Below are 17,173 nucleotides of genomic sequence, written 5' to 3'. Positions count from 1 at the left end.
TTGATGGACGTTTGTCTTTTTTCAACCATACTAACTATGTAACTATATATACATACATACATACATATATACATACATACATACATACATACACACGTTGAGTTTTATATATATATATATATATATATATATATATATATATATATACTAGCTGAGTATCCGGCGTTGCCCGGTTTTTCCTTCCAAATCCTTTTTGGGGAGGAAAATAAACAAAGGAGGAAGCTTTTGACTTCATATGCAGTCCTCATATATTGTTGTCATATCCCAACCCCATATCCCGACCTCCTATCCCGTCCTCCTATCCCGACCTCCTATCCCGTCCTCCTATCCCCGTCCTCCTATCCCCGTCCTCCTATCCCATCCTCCTATCCCATCCTCCTATCCCATCCTCCAATCTGGACCTCCTATCCCATCCTCCTATCTCGACCTCCTATCCCATCCTCCTATCCCGACCTCCTATCCAGACCTCCTTTCCCGTCCTCGTATCTCGACCTCCTATCCCATCCTCCTATCTCGACCTCCTATCTCGAACTCCTATCCAGACCTCCTATCCCGTCCTCCTATCCCGACCTCCTATTCCGACCTCATATCTCGTCCTCCTATCCCGTCCTCCTATCCCGACCTCCTATCCCGACCTCATATCTCGTCCTCCCATCCCGACCTCCCATCCCGACTCGTAATATGTGTACCAGGTATTGAAATATCTCCAGCCGCACGGAATTTATATGGGAACATAAATTTCCCATTGACTTGCATGGGACTTTAAACATAAGCACCGCCCCTGGCAAATGGGGGTGAGTAAGGGTTAAATTACCTATCCTATGTTTGTTGTTGACATATAAGTAACATGTGTGCCAAGTTTCATGTTAATATCTTTAGCCGTTTGAAAGTTTTTGCGGAACATACATACACACATACATACACACATATATACAAACATACACACACACACGTTGAGTTTTAGTTTTATATATATAGATAACATATATGGCATTTTTCATCAGATTTCTGCTCTAGAGGCTTCATTTTTAGTTGTCCCTAAGCTGGTGGGTGCAGCCTAGCCTCTATGATGTCTCCCATACATTGCACACACAGAGAAGAGGATCCTATTCTTCTCATTATAGTACACTCTAAAAAGCAGCTGTAGAATGGAGGACATTACACATCAGTAATGAGTAGTCTACATTGTAAATCAAGCCTTGAGGTAAATTCAATGGATCTGGACCTGCTGTTCTACCCAACCAGAGTAGGGTAGAACTCCACTATAGGAACCCTTTGGCCTACCTGGCAAGCAGCTACCTGCGCCAGGACTACCCTTAGGGAGTGACCTTGTTGAGTCTAAGTACCCTCTAAGGTTCCTACCCTTTATCCCATTCCAGGATGTGCAAGCTGGTACTCTACTGGTAGGAGTCACCAGGACATTTTCTGTGAGTGGTCCTGGTGTCTGTAGCCATTTGCCAAGTGGGGCAGATGGTCCAAGTGGCAGACACCGGTAATCAGGCAGAGGTGGGACTGTATGGAGGTGTTAGTAGTAGGCTGGAAGTGAGGTAGTGGAGTCAAGTTTAGGTAGAAAAGTGGCGGTAGACAATTAGAATAAGTGAAGGAAATATTAGAAACACATGCACTGGCCCATTAACCCTAAAAGGACGGACCCATTTTTTACCTTAAAGGGTACCTCTCATCAAAAAAACTTTTGATATATTATAGATTAATGTATGCAGAATAACTTTACAATTGCATGTTATTAAAAAATATGCTCCTTTCTAGTTAATTTTCCACTTTGAAGAAATGACCACTAGGGGTCTCCCTACCAGTCCTGGCAGCAAGCATTTCAGACTCATGCTGGAGTCCTAAACACTACGAGCTGCCAGTCTGCTTTGTTCACGAAGGAGAACACTCAGAGCTGCCAGCCTGCTTTGTTCACAGCCTGTTTGGCTGTGAACAAAGCAGGCTGGCAGCTCTGAGTGTTTAGGACTCCAGCATGAGTCAGAAATGCTTGCTGACATGACTGATCGGGAAAAATACAATAGAAAGAAGCATATTTTTCATTAACATGCTATTGGAAAGTTATTCAACATTCATTAATCTAAAATATATCAAAAGTTTATTTGATGAGAGGTACCCTTTAAGCCCTTTTTTCAAATTCTGACCACTCTCACTTAATGCATTAATAACTCTGAGATGCTATCACATTTTATTCTGATTCCGACAATGTTTTGTCGTGACATATTCTGCTTTAACATACTGGTAAAAAAAAATTCGTTACTTGCATCCTTTCTTGGTGAAAAATCCCAAAATTCCATGAACATTTCGAAAATTTTAGCATTTTTGTAAATTAGAAACTTTCCAATTTATTTGGAAAATGGACATTCCAAATAAGTTATATTTTGATTTACAAATACACTATGTCTTCTTTATATTTGCATCATAAAGTTGACATGTTTTTACTTTTTGAAGACATCAGAGGGCTTCAAAGTATAGCAGCAATTTTCACGGAAAAATTCAAAATCTGAATTTTTCAGGGACCAGTTAAGTTTGAAGTGTATTTGAGGGGCTTTTCCGTGAGAAATACCCCATAAATGACCCCATTATAGAAACTACACCCCTCAAAGTATTCAAAATGACATTCAGAAAGTTTGTTAACCCTTTAGGTGTTTCACAGGAATAGCAGCAACGTGAAGGAGAAAGTTCAAAATCGTAATTTTTTTACACTCGCATGTCCTTGTAGAGCCATTTTTAAAATTTTTACAAGGAGTAAAAGGAGAGAAATCCCCCCCAAAATTTGTAACCCAATTTCTCTTGAGTAAGAAAATACCTCATATGTAGATGTAAAGTGCTCTGTGGGTGCACTAGAGGGCTCAGAAGGGAAAGAGCGACAATGCGATTTTGGAGAGTGAATTTTGCTGAAATGGTTTTTGGAGGGCATGTCGCATTTCGTAAGCCCCTATGGTACCATAACAGCAAAAAAAAAAAAAAAAAAAAAAAAAAAAAAAACACATTTCATACTACTTTGGAAACTGCTCCCCTCAAGGAATGTAACAAGGGGTACAGTGAGCCTTAACAACCCACAGGTTTTTGGCGACGTTTAGTTAAAGTCAGATGTGTAAATGAAAACAAAATTTTTTTCTCACAGTTTTTTCCCCAGATTTTACAAGGGGTAATAGGAGAAAATCCCCCCCCCCACCACCACCAAATTTGTAACCCCATCTCTTCTGAGTATGGAAATACCCCATGTGTGCACGTCTCTCACGGCTCTGCTGGTGCACTACAATGCTCAGAAGGGAAGGAAAGCAAATTTTGTTTAAATGGTTTTTGGGGGGCATGTTGCATTTAGGAAGCCCCTATGGTGCCAGAATAGCAAAAAATAAATAAATAAATGAATAAAACATTGCATACTATACTATTTTGGGTACAGTGAGCCTTAGCAAAGGGTAATAGGAGAAAATGCCCCTCAAAATAGGTATGGAAATACCCCATGTGTGGATGTAAAATGCTCTGCAGGCCAACTACAATGCTCAGAAGAGAAGGAGCGCCATTGAGCTTTTGGATAGAGAATTTGTTTGGAATGGAAGTCAGGGGCCATGTGCGTTTACAAAGCCCCCCATGGTGCCAGAACAGTGGACACCCCCACATGTGACCCCATTTTGGAAAATACACCCCTTTAGTAAGGGGTGCAGTGAGCATTTACACCCCACCAGCGATCTTTGGAACAGTAGGCTGTGCAAATGAAAAATTACATTTTTCATTTTCACGGACCACTGTTCCAAAAATCTGTCAGACACCTGTGGGGTTTAAATGCTCACTGTACCCCTTATTACATTACGTGAGGGGTGTAGTTTCCAAAATAGGGTCACATGTGGGGGAGGATCCATTGTTCTGGCACCATGGGGGCTTTGTAAACACACATGGTCTTCAATTCCGGACAAATTTTCTCTCCAAAAGCTCAATGGCGCTTCTTCTCTTCTGAGCATTGTAGTTCGCCCGCAGAGCACTTTACATCCACATATGGGGTATGTTCGCTTTTTTTTCCTATTTTCCCTTGTGAAAATGAAAGATTTAGGGTAACACCAGCATTTTAGTGAAAATTTTTTTTTTTCATTTTTCCATCCAACTTTGAAGAATTTTCATTAACCTGTTAAGAACCCAGGACGTCATTACAAAGTAGAATTGATGGCGCAAAAAATAAGCTAGCATATGGATTTTTAGGTGAAAGATTGAAAGAGTTATGATTTTTTAAAGGTAAGGAGGAAAAAACGAAAATGCAAAAACGGAAAAACCCTGGGTCCTTAAGGGGTTAAACACCTGTGGGGTGTTAAGGCTCACTATACCCCTTGTTACATTCCGTGAGGGGTGTAGTTTCCAAAATGGGGATACATGTGTGTATCTATTTTTTGGTGTTTATTTCAGAACCGCTGTAAAATCAGCCACCCCTGTGCAAATCACCAATTTAGGCCTCAAATGTACATAGTGCGCTCTCACTCCTGAGCCTTGTTGTGCACCCGCAGAGCATTTTACGCCCACATATGGTGTATTTCCATACTCAGGAGAAATTGCGTTACAAATTTTGGGGGGCTTTTTTTTCCTTTTAATGCTTGTGAAAATAAAAAGTAAAGGGCAACACCAGCATGTTAGTGTAAAAATTTTTATTTTTTTACACTAACAGGCTGGTGTAGACCCCAACTTTTCCTTTTCATAAGGGGTAAAAGGAGAAAAAGCCCCCAAAATTTGTAGTGCAATTTCTCCCGAGTACGGAAATACCCCATATGTGGCCCTAAACTATTTCCTTGAAATACGACAGGGCTCCGAAGTGAGAGAGCACCATGTGCATTTGAGGACTAAATTAGGGATTGCATAGGGGTGGACATAGGGGTATTCTACACCAGTTATTTATAAACAGGGTCCTCCAGCTGTTGCTAAACTCCAGCATGCCTGGACAGTCAGTGGCTGTCCGGAAATGCGGGGAGTTGATGTTTTGCAACAGCTGGAGGCTCCATTTTGGAAACTTCCGTAAATTATGTTTTTCATTTTTATGGGGGGGGGGGGGGGGGGGGGGAAGAGTGTAAGGGGGTGTATATGTTGTGTTTTACCCTTCATTATGTGTTAGTGTGGTGTAGTGTAGTGTTTTTAGGGCACTGGCAGAGATTTACAGTGAGTTTCCTGCTAGGAGTTTGCGAGCTCAAACTTCAAGCAGGAAACTCGCCCGTGTGAATGTACTGGGAGTTGTACTTTTGCAACAGCTGGAGGCACACGGGTTGGAAAACCTTCAGTTAAGTTCTGTTACCCAACTCAGTATTTTCCAACCAGTGCGTCTTCAGATGTTGCAAAACTACAACTCCCAGCATGTACTGATCGCCGAAGGGCATGCTGGGAGATGTAGTTATGCAACAGCTGGAGGTACGCAACTACAACTCCCAGCATGCCAAGACAGCTGTTTGGGCATGCTGGGATTTGCAGTTTTGCAACATCTGGAGGGCTACAGTTTAGAGACCACTGCACAGTGATCTCCAAACTGTGGCCCTCCAAATGTTGCAAAACTACAAATCCCTGCATGCCCAGACAGCTGTCAGGGCATGCTGAGAGTTGTAATTTTGCAACATCTGGAGGGCTACAGTTTAGAGACCACTGTATATTATTAACTCCCCAGACTATGGATTCCAGGGCAGAGATTTTCCTCGGAGTCAATTTAGATACAATATTCGATAATATGCCTCTTTACCGGATAGCACTAATAATGACTTTAACACCTTTAACATTACATCTCTGCAATAAGGCAGGAATGACTAAATATCAAGCCAGTTAATTATAACCCTTACCACAGGTAATCAAAGTTATTACTTACCAGATATCTGGGCCTAGTAGGTTCAGGAATGCAGACAATATCCAGGGTCCTTAGGAAGGTCAGCTCCTTGGATGAAGTCTGGTCTCTCTGATGTGGTGTCTGATGATCGGCTGATCAGCTCCTCCCCAAGCTCTCTCCTCCACAGGTTTTTAAGCCTTTCTTTATCTAAAGCCCGCCCCCATCAATTATGATGTCATCTGGTGGGTGTGACTATGCAATTACCCTTACAATTTCACTTGTGCTATTCCTAGCATTATCTATAGGGGGCAGTCTGTGACAGGGTATTGATTTTAAGGACAGCCATATTTTCTATAATAGGGGTAATAGGTATGTCATGTGACTATAATATTTATACAATCTATTTAATATAACTGTTTGATGTTCCTGTCCAATTAGATCAGAATAATATCCACAAATCTAAACCTCAAATAGATGACTGGAAATAGATGGATATAATGTATTAAAGTGGTATCCACATGTGTTTCCAATCTACATGGCCGGTATCTTAATATGCCTAAATTATATATAACATTTGTATGGTCATATCTAGAGATGAGCGAACTTACAGTAAATTCGATTCGTCTCGAACTTCTCGGCTCGGCAGTTGATGACTTATCCTGCGTAAATTAGTTCAGCTTTCAGGTGCTCCCGTGGGCTGGAAAAGGTGGATACAGTCCTAGGAAAGAGTCTCCTAGGACTGTATCCACCTTTTCCAGCCCACGGGAGCACCTGAAAGCTGAACTAATTTATGCAGGAAAAGTCATCAACTGCCGAGCCGAGAAGTTCGTGACGAATCGAATTTACTGTAAGTTCACTCATCTCTAGTCATATCATAACACTACTATTGGATAATACCATAAGAAAGTATATGAAATATATTATTTAGCTATATCTGCCTATTTCCACCATTATATAATAGGATATCATTGTCCATCTAACCTAAGATAATATTATTCCTGATCTGGCAACTCAAATTATAAGATTGGACCCCCCCCCCCCCCAAACATTATTTAGACAATTTAACACAGCATTTAGCTACATAACTATACATAACAAAAATAAACCTTATAATGCCATAACTATCAGTTTATATATATATTTATATATATATATATATATATATATATATACACCCATACAGTGACCCCCCCCCCCCCCGACCTACGATGGCCCCGACATACGATCATTTTAACATACGATGGGGCCTCTCAGAGGTCATATTGAAGGCAGCATCAACATACGATGCTTTTGTATGTCGGGGCCATCGCATAAACGGCTATCCGACAGCGCTGACTGCTTCAGCTCCCACCGGATAGCCTTTTTACGGTGCCCCGTGTGGTCCGCTGACGATCACTTACCTGTCCTCGGGGCTCCGGCGCGTCCTCTTCGGGATCCCCTGCATCGTCGGCGCTCTCCATCATCGTCATCACGTCGCTGCGCATACCGTCCCGTCATCCAATAGGAGCGCCGTGCGTAACGACGTGATGGCGGCGACAGAGAGCGAGGATGCCGGGGAAGCAGAGGCCTTGCCGGAGCGTCGGGGACACCACGGGGACGCGGCGACAGCGATGGACGGCAACATCCAGGGCAGCGGTGACGGTCCGGAGCGGCGGGGACACGTGAGTATAACCTCCAATACCAGTAGTCTTCAACCTGCGGACCTCCAGATGTTGTAAAACTACAACTCGCAGCATGCCCGGACAGCCAACGGCTGTCCGGGCATGCTGGGAGTTGTAGTTTTGCAACATCTGGAGGTCCGCAGGTTGCAGACCACTGTCCTATACTTTACATTGCACGGATCTCTCAACATACGATGGTTTCCACAAACGATGGTCCATTTGGAACGGATTCCCATCGTATGTTGAGGGACCACTGTATATATATATATATATATATATATATATATATATATATATATATATATATACACACACATAAACATCGATACAATAGGGCAAAGTATATTAATGCTACAGAGATCATATTCTAAGATCATATATAGGAATGGTTGTATAGAAATGTATGAACCTGTATTTCCCCTCTGCCACATTTGCACATTAGATTGGGGTTAACACTTTCAGGGACAATAATTTGGGGAGATTTATCAAAGCCTGTGCAGAGGAAAAGATGCCCAGTTGCCCATAGCAACCAATCAGATCGCTTCTTTCATTTTTAACAAAACCTCTGCAAAATGAAAGAAGTGATCTGATTGGTTGCTATGGGCAACTGGGCAACTTTCACTTTGCACAGGTTTTGATAAATCTCCCCCATTGTGATTATATAAACTTCCTTGTGTGTCAGGGTTGGTAAATCCAGGGCTATTGGGGGAGATTTATCAAAACTTGTGCAAAAGAAAAGTTGCCCAGTTGCCCATAGCAACCAATCAGATCGATTTGTTTTCATTTTGCAGAGGCCTTGTTAAAAATGAAAGTAGCCATCTGATTGGTTGCTATGGGCAACCGGGCAACTTTTCCTGTGGACAGATTTTGATAAATCTCCCCCATTGTGTTGAGATTGAGAGATTTACTAGTATTTGATTATCTCAGGACTCCGCCATTGTTTGGTAAAACACTGTATACAGACCATTGTCTCAAATTTGGGTTTTGGACATCTGGACTTAATACACTTCCATTGTGTGTTACTTTCCTGTAAACAAATGTAAGTATCTACCATTGAAGAGCGTGAAAGAGTTAAATGAACATTACACCACAAACTAGAATCTTGTCAGAGAAATCCAATAATATACGAATATACATTGCTTTTTAGTCCTAGGATTAAAGGGGTACTCCGGCCCTGAGACATCTTATCCCCTATACAAAGGATGTCTCTCCGTGGGGGGGTCCCTCCGCTGGGTACCCCCCCGCAATCTTGTATTCGCCATCCACCTGTTTGAGCTGCATGCCGCGGTGCCAGCTCACAAACACTGGTTGCATAACTACAACCCCCAGCATGCACGGGCAACCAAAGGGCATGCTGAGAGTTTTAGTAGTATGCCTCCGGCTGCTGCATAACTACAAGTCCCAGCATGGCCTTCGGCTGTCACTGCATGCTGAGAGTTGTAGCTTTTTGCAACAGCTGAAGGCACACTGGTTGCAAAACACTGAGTCTGTTAACTAACTCAGCGTTTTGAAACCAGTGTCTCTCCAGCTGTTGCAAACTACAACTCCCAGCATGCACTGAGAGACTGTACATGCTGGGAGTTGAAGTTTTGCAACAGCTGGAGGCACACTGTCAGGCTTAAAGGGGTACTCCGGCCCTGAGACATCTTATCCCCTATACAAAGGATAGGGGATAAGATGTCTCGACGTGGGGGTCCTGCCGCTGGGGACCCCTGCAATCTTGTATTCGCCACCCACCTGTTTGAGCTGCACCCCGCGGTGCCAGCTCACAAACAGCCGGGTGCCGACCACGGAGCCGGAGTATCGTGACATCACAACTCCACCCCCGTGTGATGTCACCCCCTGCCCCCGCTATGCAAGTCTATGGGAGGGGGCGTGACGGCCCCTGTGGTGAGACATCTTATCCCCTACTCCGCCCCCGTGTGATGTCACCCCCCACCCCCAGCTATGCAAGTCTATGGGGAGGGTGACATCACACAGGGGCGGAGTCGTGACGTCACAAAACTCCGGCTCCGTGGTCGGCACCCGGCTGTTTGTGAGCTGGCACCGCAGCATGCAGCTCAAAGAGGTGGGTGCCGAATGCAAGATTGCGGGGGTCCCCAGCGGCGCGACCCCCGCGTTGAAACATCTTATCCTCTATCCTTTGTATAGGGGATAAGATGTCTCAGGGCCGGAGTACCCCTTTAAGCCTTACAGTGTGCCTCCAGCTGTTGCAAAACTACAACTCCCAGCATGTACTTTCTATCAGTGCATGCTGGGAGTTGTAGTTTGCAACAGCTGGAGGGACACTGGTTTCGAAACACTGAGTTAGGTAAAAGACTCAGCTGTTGCAAAAAGCTGCAACTCTCAGCATGCAGTGACTGCCGAAGGCCATGCTGGGACTTGTAGTTATGCAGCAGCCGGAGACATACTACTAAAACTCTCAGCATGCCCTTTGGTTGCCCGTGCATGCTGGGGGTTGTAGTTATGCAACAACTGAAGGCACACTGGTTGCAAAACACTGGAAGTTTGTTACTTAAAGGGGTACTCCGGTGAAAACCTTTTTTCTTTTAAATCAACTGGTGCCAGAAAGTTAAAAATATTTGTAAATTATTTCTATTAAAAAATCTTAATCCTTCCAGTACTTATTAGCTGATGAATGCTACAGAGAAAATTCCTTTCTTTTTGGAGCACTGATGACATCACGAGCACAGTGCTCTCTGCTGACATCTCTGTCCATTTTAGCAACCGTGCATAGCAGAAGTATGCTAAGGGCAGCATGGTGGCTCAGTGGTTAGCACTGCTGCCTTATAGTGCTGGGGACTTGGGTTCAAATCCCACTATGGACAACAATAAATAAAGCGTTATTATTATTATAAGAACGTCAGCAGAGAGCACTGTGCTCGTGATGTCATCAGAGAGCATTCCGAAAAGAATTTCCTCTGTAGTATTCAGCAGCTAATAAGTACAGGAAAGATTAAGATTTTTTAATAGAAGTAATTTACAAATATGTTTAACTTTCTGCCACCAGTTGATTTAAAAGAAAAAAGGTTTTCACCGGAGTACCCCTTTAACTCCGTTTTTAGCAACCCGTGTGCCTCCAGCTGTTGCAAAACTACAACTCCCAGCATGTACGGTCTATCAGTGCATGCTGAAAGCTATAGTTTGCAACAGCTGGAGGCACACTAGTTGTGAAACACTGAGTTAGGTAACAAACTCAGTGTTTTGCAACCAGTGTGCCTTCAGCTGTTGCAAAACTACAACTCTCAGCATGCACTTACAGCCGGAGAGCATGCTGGGACTTGTAGTTATGCAACAGCTGGAGGCACACTACTGCAACTCCCATCATGCCCTTTGGCTGTCCTTGCATGTTGGGGGTTGTAGTTATGCAACAGCTGGAGGCTCAAAAAATGTGCCTCCAGCTGCTGCATAACTTCAACCCCCAGCATGCACAAACTACCAAAGGGAATGCTGGGAGTTGTAGTTGTAACTTCTGCTGTTGTATAACAACAACTCCCAGCATGCCCTTGTGTGCATGCTGGGAGTTGTTGCTTAGCAACAGCAGGAGGCCAGCCTTACCTCCTGCTGCTGCGCAGTGAAGATCCGCCTGCCGTCGTCGCCGCCGACTCCACTCCTGGGGCCCCATTGCCGGGGGTGAGGGCTCCCGGCACCCACTCTCGCCCTTCGGAACAGCGGCAGACCGGGGGCTGTTAGGGACACCCCTACAGCAGGTGTCCTGATTCCTTGGCCGGTAACGGACGATGAATTAGGACGATCGTGAGGTGGCACCAGTGCCACCTCACTCCTGCTGCTAAAGGATGATAGGTGCCATCTCGGACGGCACCTATCATCTTTTTTTTCTGGGTCACTGGGGACCCGATTGACCCGGAATTGCCGCAAATCGCTGATCTGAATTGTCTCAGGACCCCCCAGGCGTTGTCACGGGATGCTTGCTGAATGATTTCAGCAGGCATCCCGATCCGGTCCCCGCCCGGCGAGCAACACGAGCATACGCCCTGTGTCCCCAAGAGGTTAATGACCTGGCTCTTTTTTTTTTTTTTTTTTTTTACATGTGTCTCTTTAAGGACTCATTCACACAGCCGCCTGCTCCCGCCAAAGAATGTCCGTTATTATGGCAAATTTTGCAAACGGGTTGTAAAGGGCTGTAAATGGTTCCCATTGATCTCAATGGGATTTTTTTTACAGTCCTTTATCCCCCGTTTGCACCCGTTATGTTTGTAACCCGTTATTTTTGACGGACAAAAGACGTTCCATGCGCAATTCTTTTTGCCCGTCCAAAATAACGGGTGAAAAACGGGTCTTTTAAATTTAACATTGAAGTCTATGAGAAACGGGTTACCCTTTAAATGTACCCGTTTGTCCCCGTTAATTTCAATCCGTTTTTGACCTCTATTTTGTTCTGAGCATGCTCAGAAGAGGTGTCATGAACCAGGAAGTAAACAACAGGAAGTACAAAATGACAAAGGTGAGCGCAAGGATGGCAAAGATTCAGCATGGATTGAGTCTGTATAGTATTTTTTACTGTACATGTGCTGCCCTATATATTGCAATGTTTATTAGGACATGTTTTATTTGGGGTGTGGGGTTGTCGGGGGGGAGGGGTGTTGGTGGTGGTAGTGGGTAGGTGTAATTGCATAGGAAATTAAATGTTCATTTAATTAATTATTTTTTGGACAGTCAAAATTAGAGATGAGCGAACTTACAGTAAATTTGATTCGTCACGAACTTCTCGGCTCGGCAGTTGATGACTTTTCCTGCATAAATTAGTTCAGCTTTCCAGTGCTCCGATGGGCTGGAAAAGGTGGATACAGTCCTAGGAGACTCTTTCCTAGGAATGTATCCACCTTTTCCAGCCCACCGGAGCACCGGAAAGCTGAACTAATTTATGCAGGAAAAGTCATCAACTGCCGAGCCGAGAAGTTTATGACGAATCGAATTTACTGTAAGTTCGCTCATCTCTAGTCAAAATGTCTGAGCGCAAAAGTGTTCCCCCAGCATGGCGACGGACACGTTTCGGAAGTATATTTCAATGTGTGTATTGTCTAGAGCAATATTTGTGCAGTTTTCCATATCTATTGTGCAGATCGCTTTGTTCTTTTTTGAAAAGGCCTCCGAAAAATGAAAGAAGCCATTGGTTGCTATGGGCAACTGGGCCTATTTTCACAGGCTTTTATAAATCTGGGACTGGGGATGTGACGTCACGCCACGCCCCCTCCATTCATGTCTATGGGAGGGGGGAATCGTTCATGTAATTTGTTGGCCTCATGGTAGAAAACTTGGTAGGTGGGGCCACACTAGTAAAACAGGTGTTAAAGGGGTACTCCGACCCTAAGACATCTTATCCGCTATCCAAAGGATAGGGGATAAGATGGCTGATCGCGGGGGTCCCACTGCTGGCACGCCGTCACGCTAACCGCCCCCAAGACCACCCAGCTCCCGTGTGCTGCTGATAGGAGTGGAGCTGGCGGGAAAATACAAAACACCGCCGGCCGGAGACTGACAACTTAGAATAATGAAGAAAGCCTCTCAACAAAGAGGTATGTGACAGCGCGCAGCCCAAGCGCTGCAGCCACGTGCCGATGACCCTGCGGCCCAGGCTTACTTACCTGACACCGGATAATTCTCTGCTAACTGAACACTGCCCGACTCCCGCTGCTGTGGGCGGAGCCAGTGGAAATGTCACCCCACATACTCACGACTCCCTCGTCTGGTAGGGAAAATCCCTTAGGCAACCACCACCTCGCGTCTGTTTGCAACTGACTGCTGGGTCGGGAATAGAGAATAGCTCGGATCTCGTTCTGTGACTAGCGGCCTCTTGAGACGGATTTGGCAGAAGCCCCTTAGACTTGTATACGACCTCCAGCAAAAGCAGCGCTGCTCTTGGAGCGAGTCACATTATAAGTCTATGGGGCGTCTAGTGAAGCTGGAAGGAAATTGTTGCGAGCTGGAGAGTGAAGGGCATTACTGTTCGATCCTTCCCGCTCGCTGTAATGTGGTCAGTGGGGGGTCCCAGCAATGAGACCCTGACTAATCAAAATGTTTGACACATTTCTTTATTATTTTAAAGGGATACTCCAGCGTCAGAACACTTGGAGCCGGAGGTCGTGATATCACAGCCACGCCCACTCGTGACGTCATGAAGGTGTATGAAGCGAGATTACAAGCTGAGTGCGCTTCATACCCTATAAGCAGATGTGTTTTGGCTAATGCCGCACATCAGCGCGATCGCTGGCCGCCATTAACCCTTTGATGATACCGAAGTCAAAGTTGATTTAAACCCTTTGGCTGTCCAGGCATGCTGGGTGTTTTACAACAGCTGGAGGCACCCTGGTTGGGAAACACTGATCTAAACATACTGATATATACTCAGGGGGCTGATAGGGAATCTCTGCTGCCAAAAAACAAGTCCTCATATGGGTCTGTAAGAGGGAAAATAAAAGAGTCATTAGAGGGCGAGGAGGAAAAATAATCCAAATGCAAATACACCGAGTCATTAACCCCTTAATATTTACGTCCTGCGCCGGCTCCCGCGATATGAAGCGGGATCGCGCCGCGATCCTGCATCATATCGCGTCGGTCCCGTCGCTCATCAACGGCCGGGACCCACGGCTAATACCACACATCGCCGATCGCGGCGATGTGCGGTATTAACCCTTTAGAAGCGGCGGTCAAAGCTGACCACTGCTTCTAAAGTGAAAGTGAAAGTGACCCGGCTGCTCAGTCGGGCTGTTCGGAACCGCCGCGGTGAAATCACGGCATCCCGAACAGCTGACAGGACACCAGGAGGACCCTTACCTGCCTCCTCGGTGTCTGATCGGCGAATGACTGCTCCGTGCCTGAGATCCAGACAGGAGCAGTCAAGCGCCGATAACACTGATCACAGGCGTGTTAATACACGCCAGTGATCAGCATAGGAGATCAGTGTGTGCAGTGTTATAGGTCCCTATGGGATAACAATGATCAGTATAAGAGATCAGTGTGTGCAGTGTTATAGGTCCCTATGGGACCTATAACACTGCAAAAAAAAAAGTAAAAAAAAAAGTGTTAATAAAGGTCATTTAACCCCTTCCCTAATAAAAGTTTGAATCACCCCCCTTTTCCCATAAAAAAAAATAAAACAGTGTAAAAATAAATAAAAATAAACATATGTGGTATCGCCGCATGCGTAAATGTCCGAACTATAAAATATATCATTAATTAAACCGCACGGTCAATGGCGTACGCGCAAAAAAAGTCCGATCAAAACAAAAATCATACCCATAAAAACTTCACGGCGCAAAAAATACCGCCCTGTACGTGGAAAAATAAAAAAGTTATAGGGGTCAGAAGATGACAATTTTAAACGTATAAATTTTCCTGCATGTAGTTATGATTTTTTCCAGAAGTGCGACAAAATCAAACCTATATAAGTAGGGGATCATTTTAACCGTATGGACCTACAGAATAAAGATAAGGTGTCATTTTTACCGAAATATGCACTGCGTAGAAACGGAAGCCCCCAAAAAACAATGATGTTTTTTCCGTTTCGCCGTGCATTTTTGGGTAAAATGTCTAATGTCACTGCAAAGTAGAATTGGCGACGCAAAAAATAAGCCATAATATGGATTTTTAGGTGGAAAATTGAAAGGGTTATGATTTTTAAAAGGAAAGGAGGAAAAAACGAAAGTGCAAAAACGGAAAAACCCTGAGTCCTTAAGGGGTTAAAGGGTTAATGGTAACAATGGAGGAATCGCTGCTGTTTACATCCACAAATACAAAGTAAATAAAAGTTCTTCAATAATTTCTATGTCCCCCATAATGACGTCACCGAGAACTGCGACTCCTCCTGATGACATCACAATCCTCATATATATATATATATATACACTACATACCTCCACCGCAGACTGTACAGAGCCGTGTACTTACCCTGTGCTTACACCACCTGCCATGATGTCACAGTCATGTGATCAGTCACATGGAGGAGGAGGAGGAGGAGTCACATGATCAGGGGCTGCTGCTCTAGGCTCATCTGCTCAGTGTATGCAGGACTCTGCTGTGCTGGTTGTGATCGCTGCTGGATGAGCTGAAGTTATGTGTATGCAGCAGAGCTGTGTGTGTGTGATGTGCGTGGTGCAGAGCTGTGTATGTTATATATGTCTGCAGCAGAGCTGTGTGTAATGTGCATGTAGCTGAGCTGTATGTGTACACAGTAGAGCTGTATATGTGTAATGTACATGTAGCTGAGCTGTATGTGTACACAGTAGAGCTGTATATGTGTAATGTACATGTAGCTGAGCTGTATGTGTACACAGTAGAGCTGTATATGTGTAATGTACATGTAGCTGAGCTGTGTGTGTACACAGTAGAGCTGTATATGTGTAATGTACATGTAGCTGAGCTGTATGTGTACACAGTAGAGCTGTATATGTGTAATGTACATGTAGCTGAGCTGTATGTGTACACAGTAGAGCTGTATATGTGTAATGTGCATGTAGCTGAGCTGTATGTGTACACAGTAGAGCTGTATATGTGTAATGTACATGTAGCTGAGCTGTATGTGTACACAGTAGAGCTGTATATGTGTAATGTGCATGTAGCTGAGCTGTATGTGTACACAGTAGAGCTGTATATATGTGTAATGTACATGTAGCTGAGCTGTATGTGTACACAGTAGAGCTGTATATGTGTAATGTGCATGTAGCTGAGTTGTATGTGTACACAGTAGAGCTGTATATGTGTAATGTACATGTAGCTGAGCTGTATGTGTACACAGTAGAGCTGTATATGTGTAATGTGCATGTAGCTGAGCTGTATGTGTTTAATGTACATAATGCCAAATTTTGGGAGGCCTATGTCCCTGAGCGGGAGGTCTCTATTGTCTCTCATCGGCTTTAAGAAGAGACTTACCTTCCGGCAGTACATTCCCACTAAGTGAGCGCGGTATGACGTGAAGATGTATAATGTGAGAGTACCTCAGGGTACACTTTCAAGTTTATGGTGTACGAAGGACGAGATTCCTGTATCCCCCAGAATGTTCCCCCCACTGTGGGTGTTAGTGGGAAAATAGTTTGGGGCCTTTTGCACCCATTGCTGGATAAGGGTTACCACCTTTACGTGGATAACTTTTATACTAGTATCCCTCTCTTCACATCCTTCGCCGCCGTCTCCACGCTCGCTTGTGGGATATTCCGGAAGAATCAAAGAGGCCTCTCGACCTCTCCCCTCCACACACCTATCCCCCGGGGTGAGTCCCGTGCCTTTACCCATGAAAACCTGTTGCTGGTCAGGTATAAGGGTAAGAGGGATGTCCTTATGCTGTCTACAATTCATGGGAACAGCAGGACCCCTGTCCCTGTGCGAGGTACCGCGAGACCGGTCCACAAGACCGATTGTATTCTGGACTACAATCGGTATATGGGGGGAGTTGCTCTCTCTGATCAAGTCCTCAGGCCATATAACGCCATGCGGAAAACACGTGTATGGTACAAAAAGGTTGCGGTCTACATGGTACAGGTTGCCATGTACAACTTTTTTGTACTGTCCCAGTACGCTGGCAACACAGGGACATTCCTGCAGTTCCAAGAGAAAGTTCTAAAGGCCCTGATCTTTGGTGACCGGAAGAAATGCAGATTGTGTCACGAGAGGGGGATTCGGAAGGACTCCACCACTAAGTGGGACACTTGCCCCGATCATCGGGGCCTCTGCATTAGAGATTGCTTCAGGGAGTATCACA

At 44.7% G+C, this 17,173-nt stretch overlaps 1 protein-coding gene across 1 annotated transcript in view; it reads right to left on the bottom strand.

The window, feature by feature from the left end:
- The window catches only part of LOC130296490 (zinc finger protein 665-like), a 29,246-nt gene extending 15,493 nt beyond the window's left edge, over positions 1–13,753 (bottom strand). Inside the window, exon 1 of the mRNA XM_056548067.1 lies at positions 13,065–13,753. The gene's annotated coding sequence lies outside the window, so the exon portion shown is untranslated. The remainder of the gene's footprint in view (positions 1–13,064) is intronic.
- Between the last annotated feature and the right edge of the window lie 3,420 nt (positions 13,754–17,173).

Source organism: Hyla sarda, chromosome 1 (assembly GCF_029499605.1).
Source record: "Hyla sarda isolate aHylSar1 chromosome 1, aHylSar1.hap1, whole genome shotgun sequence".
Classification (NCBI taxonomy): domain Eukaryota; kingdom Metazoa; phylum Chordata; class Amphibia; order Anura; family Hylidae; genus Hyla; species Hyla sarda.
The sequence above is the reverse complement of the archived record's forward strand: the minus strand, read 5'-3'. Positions and strand labels throughout refer to the sequence as shown.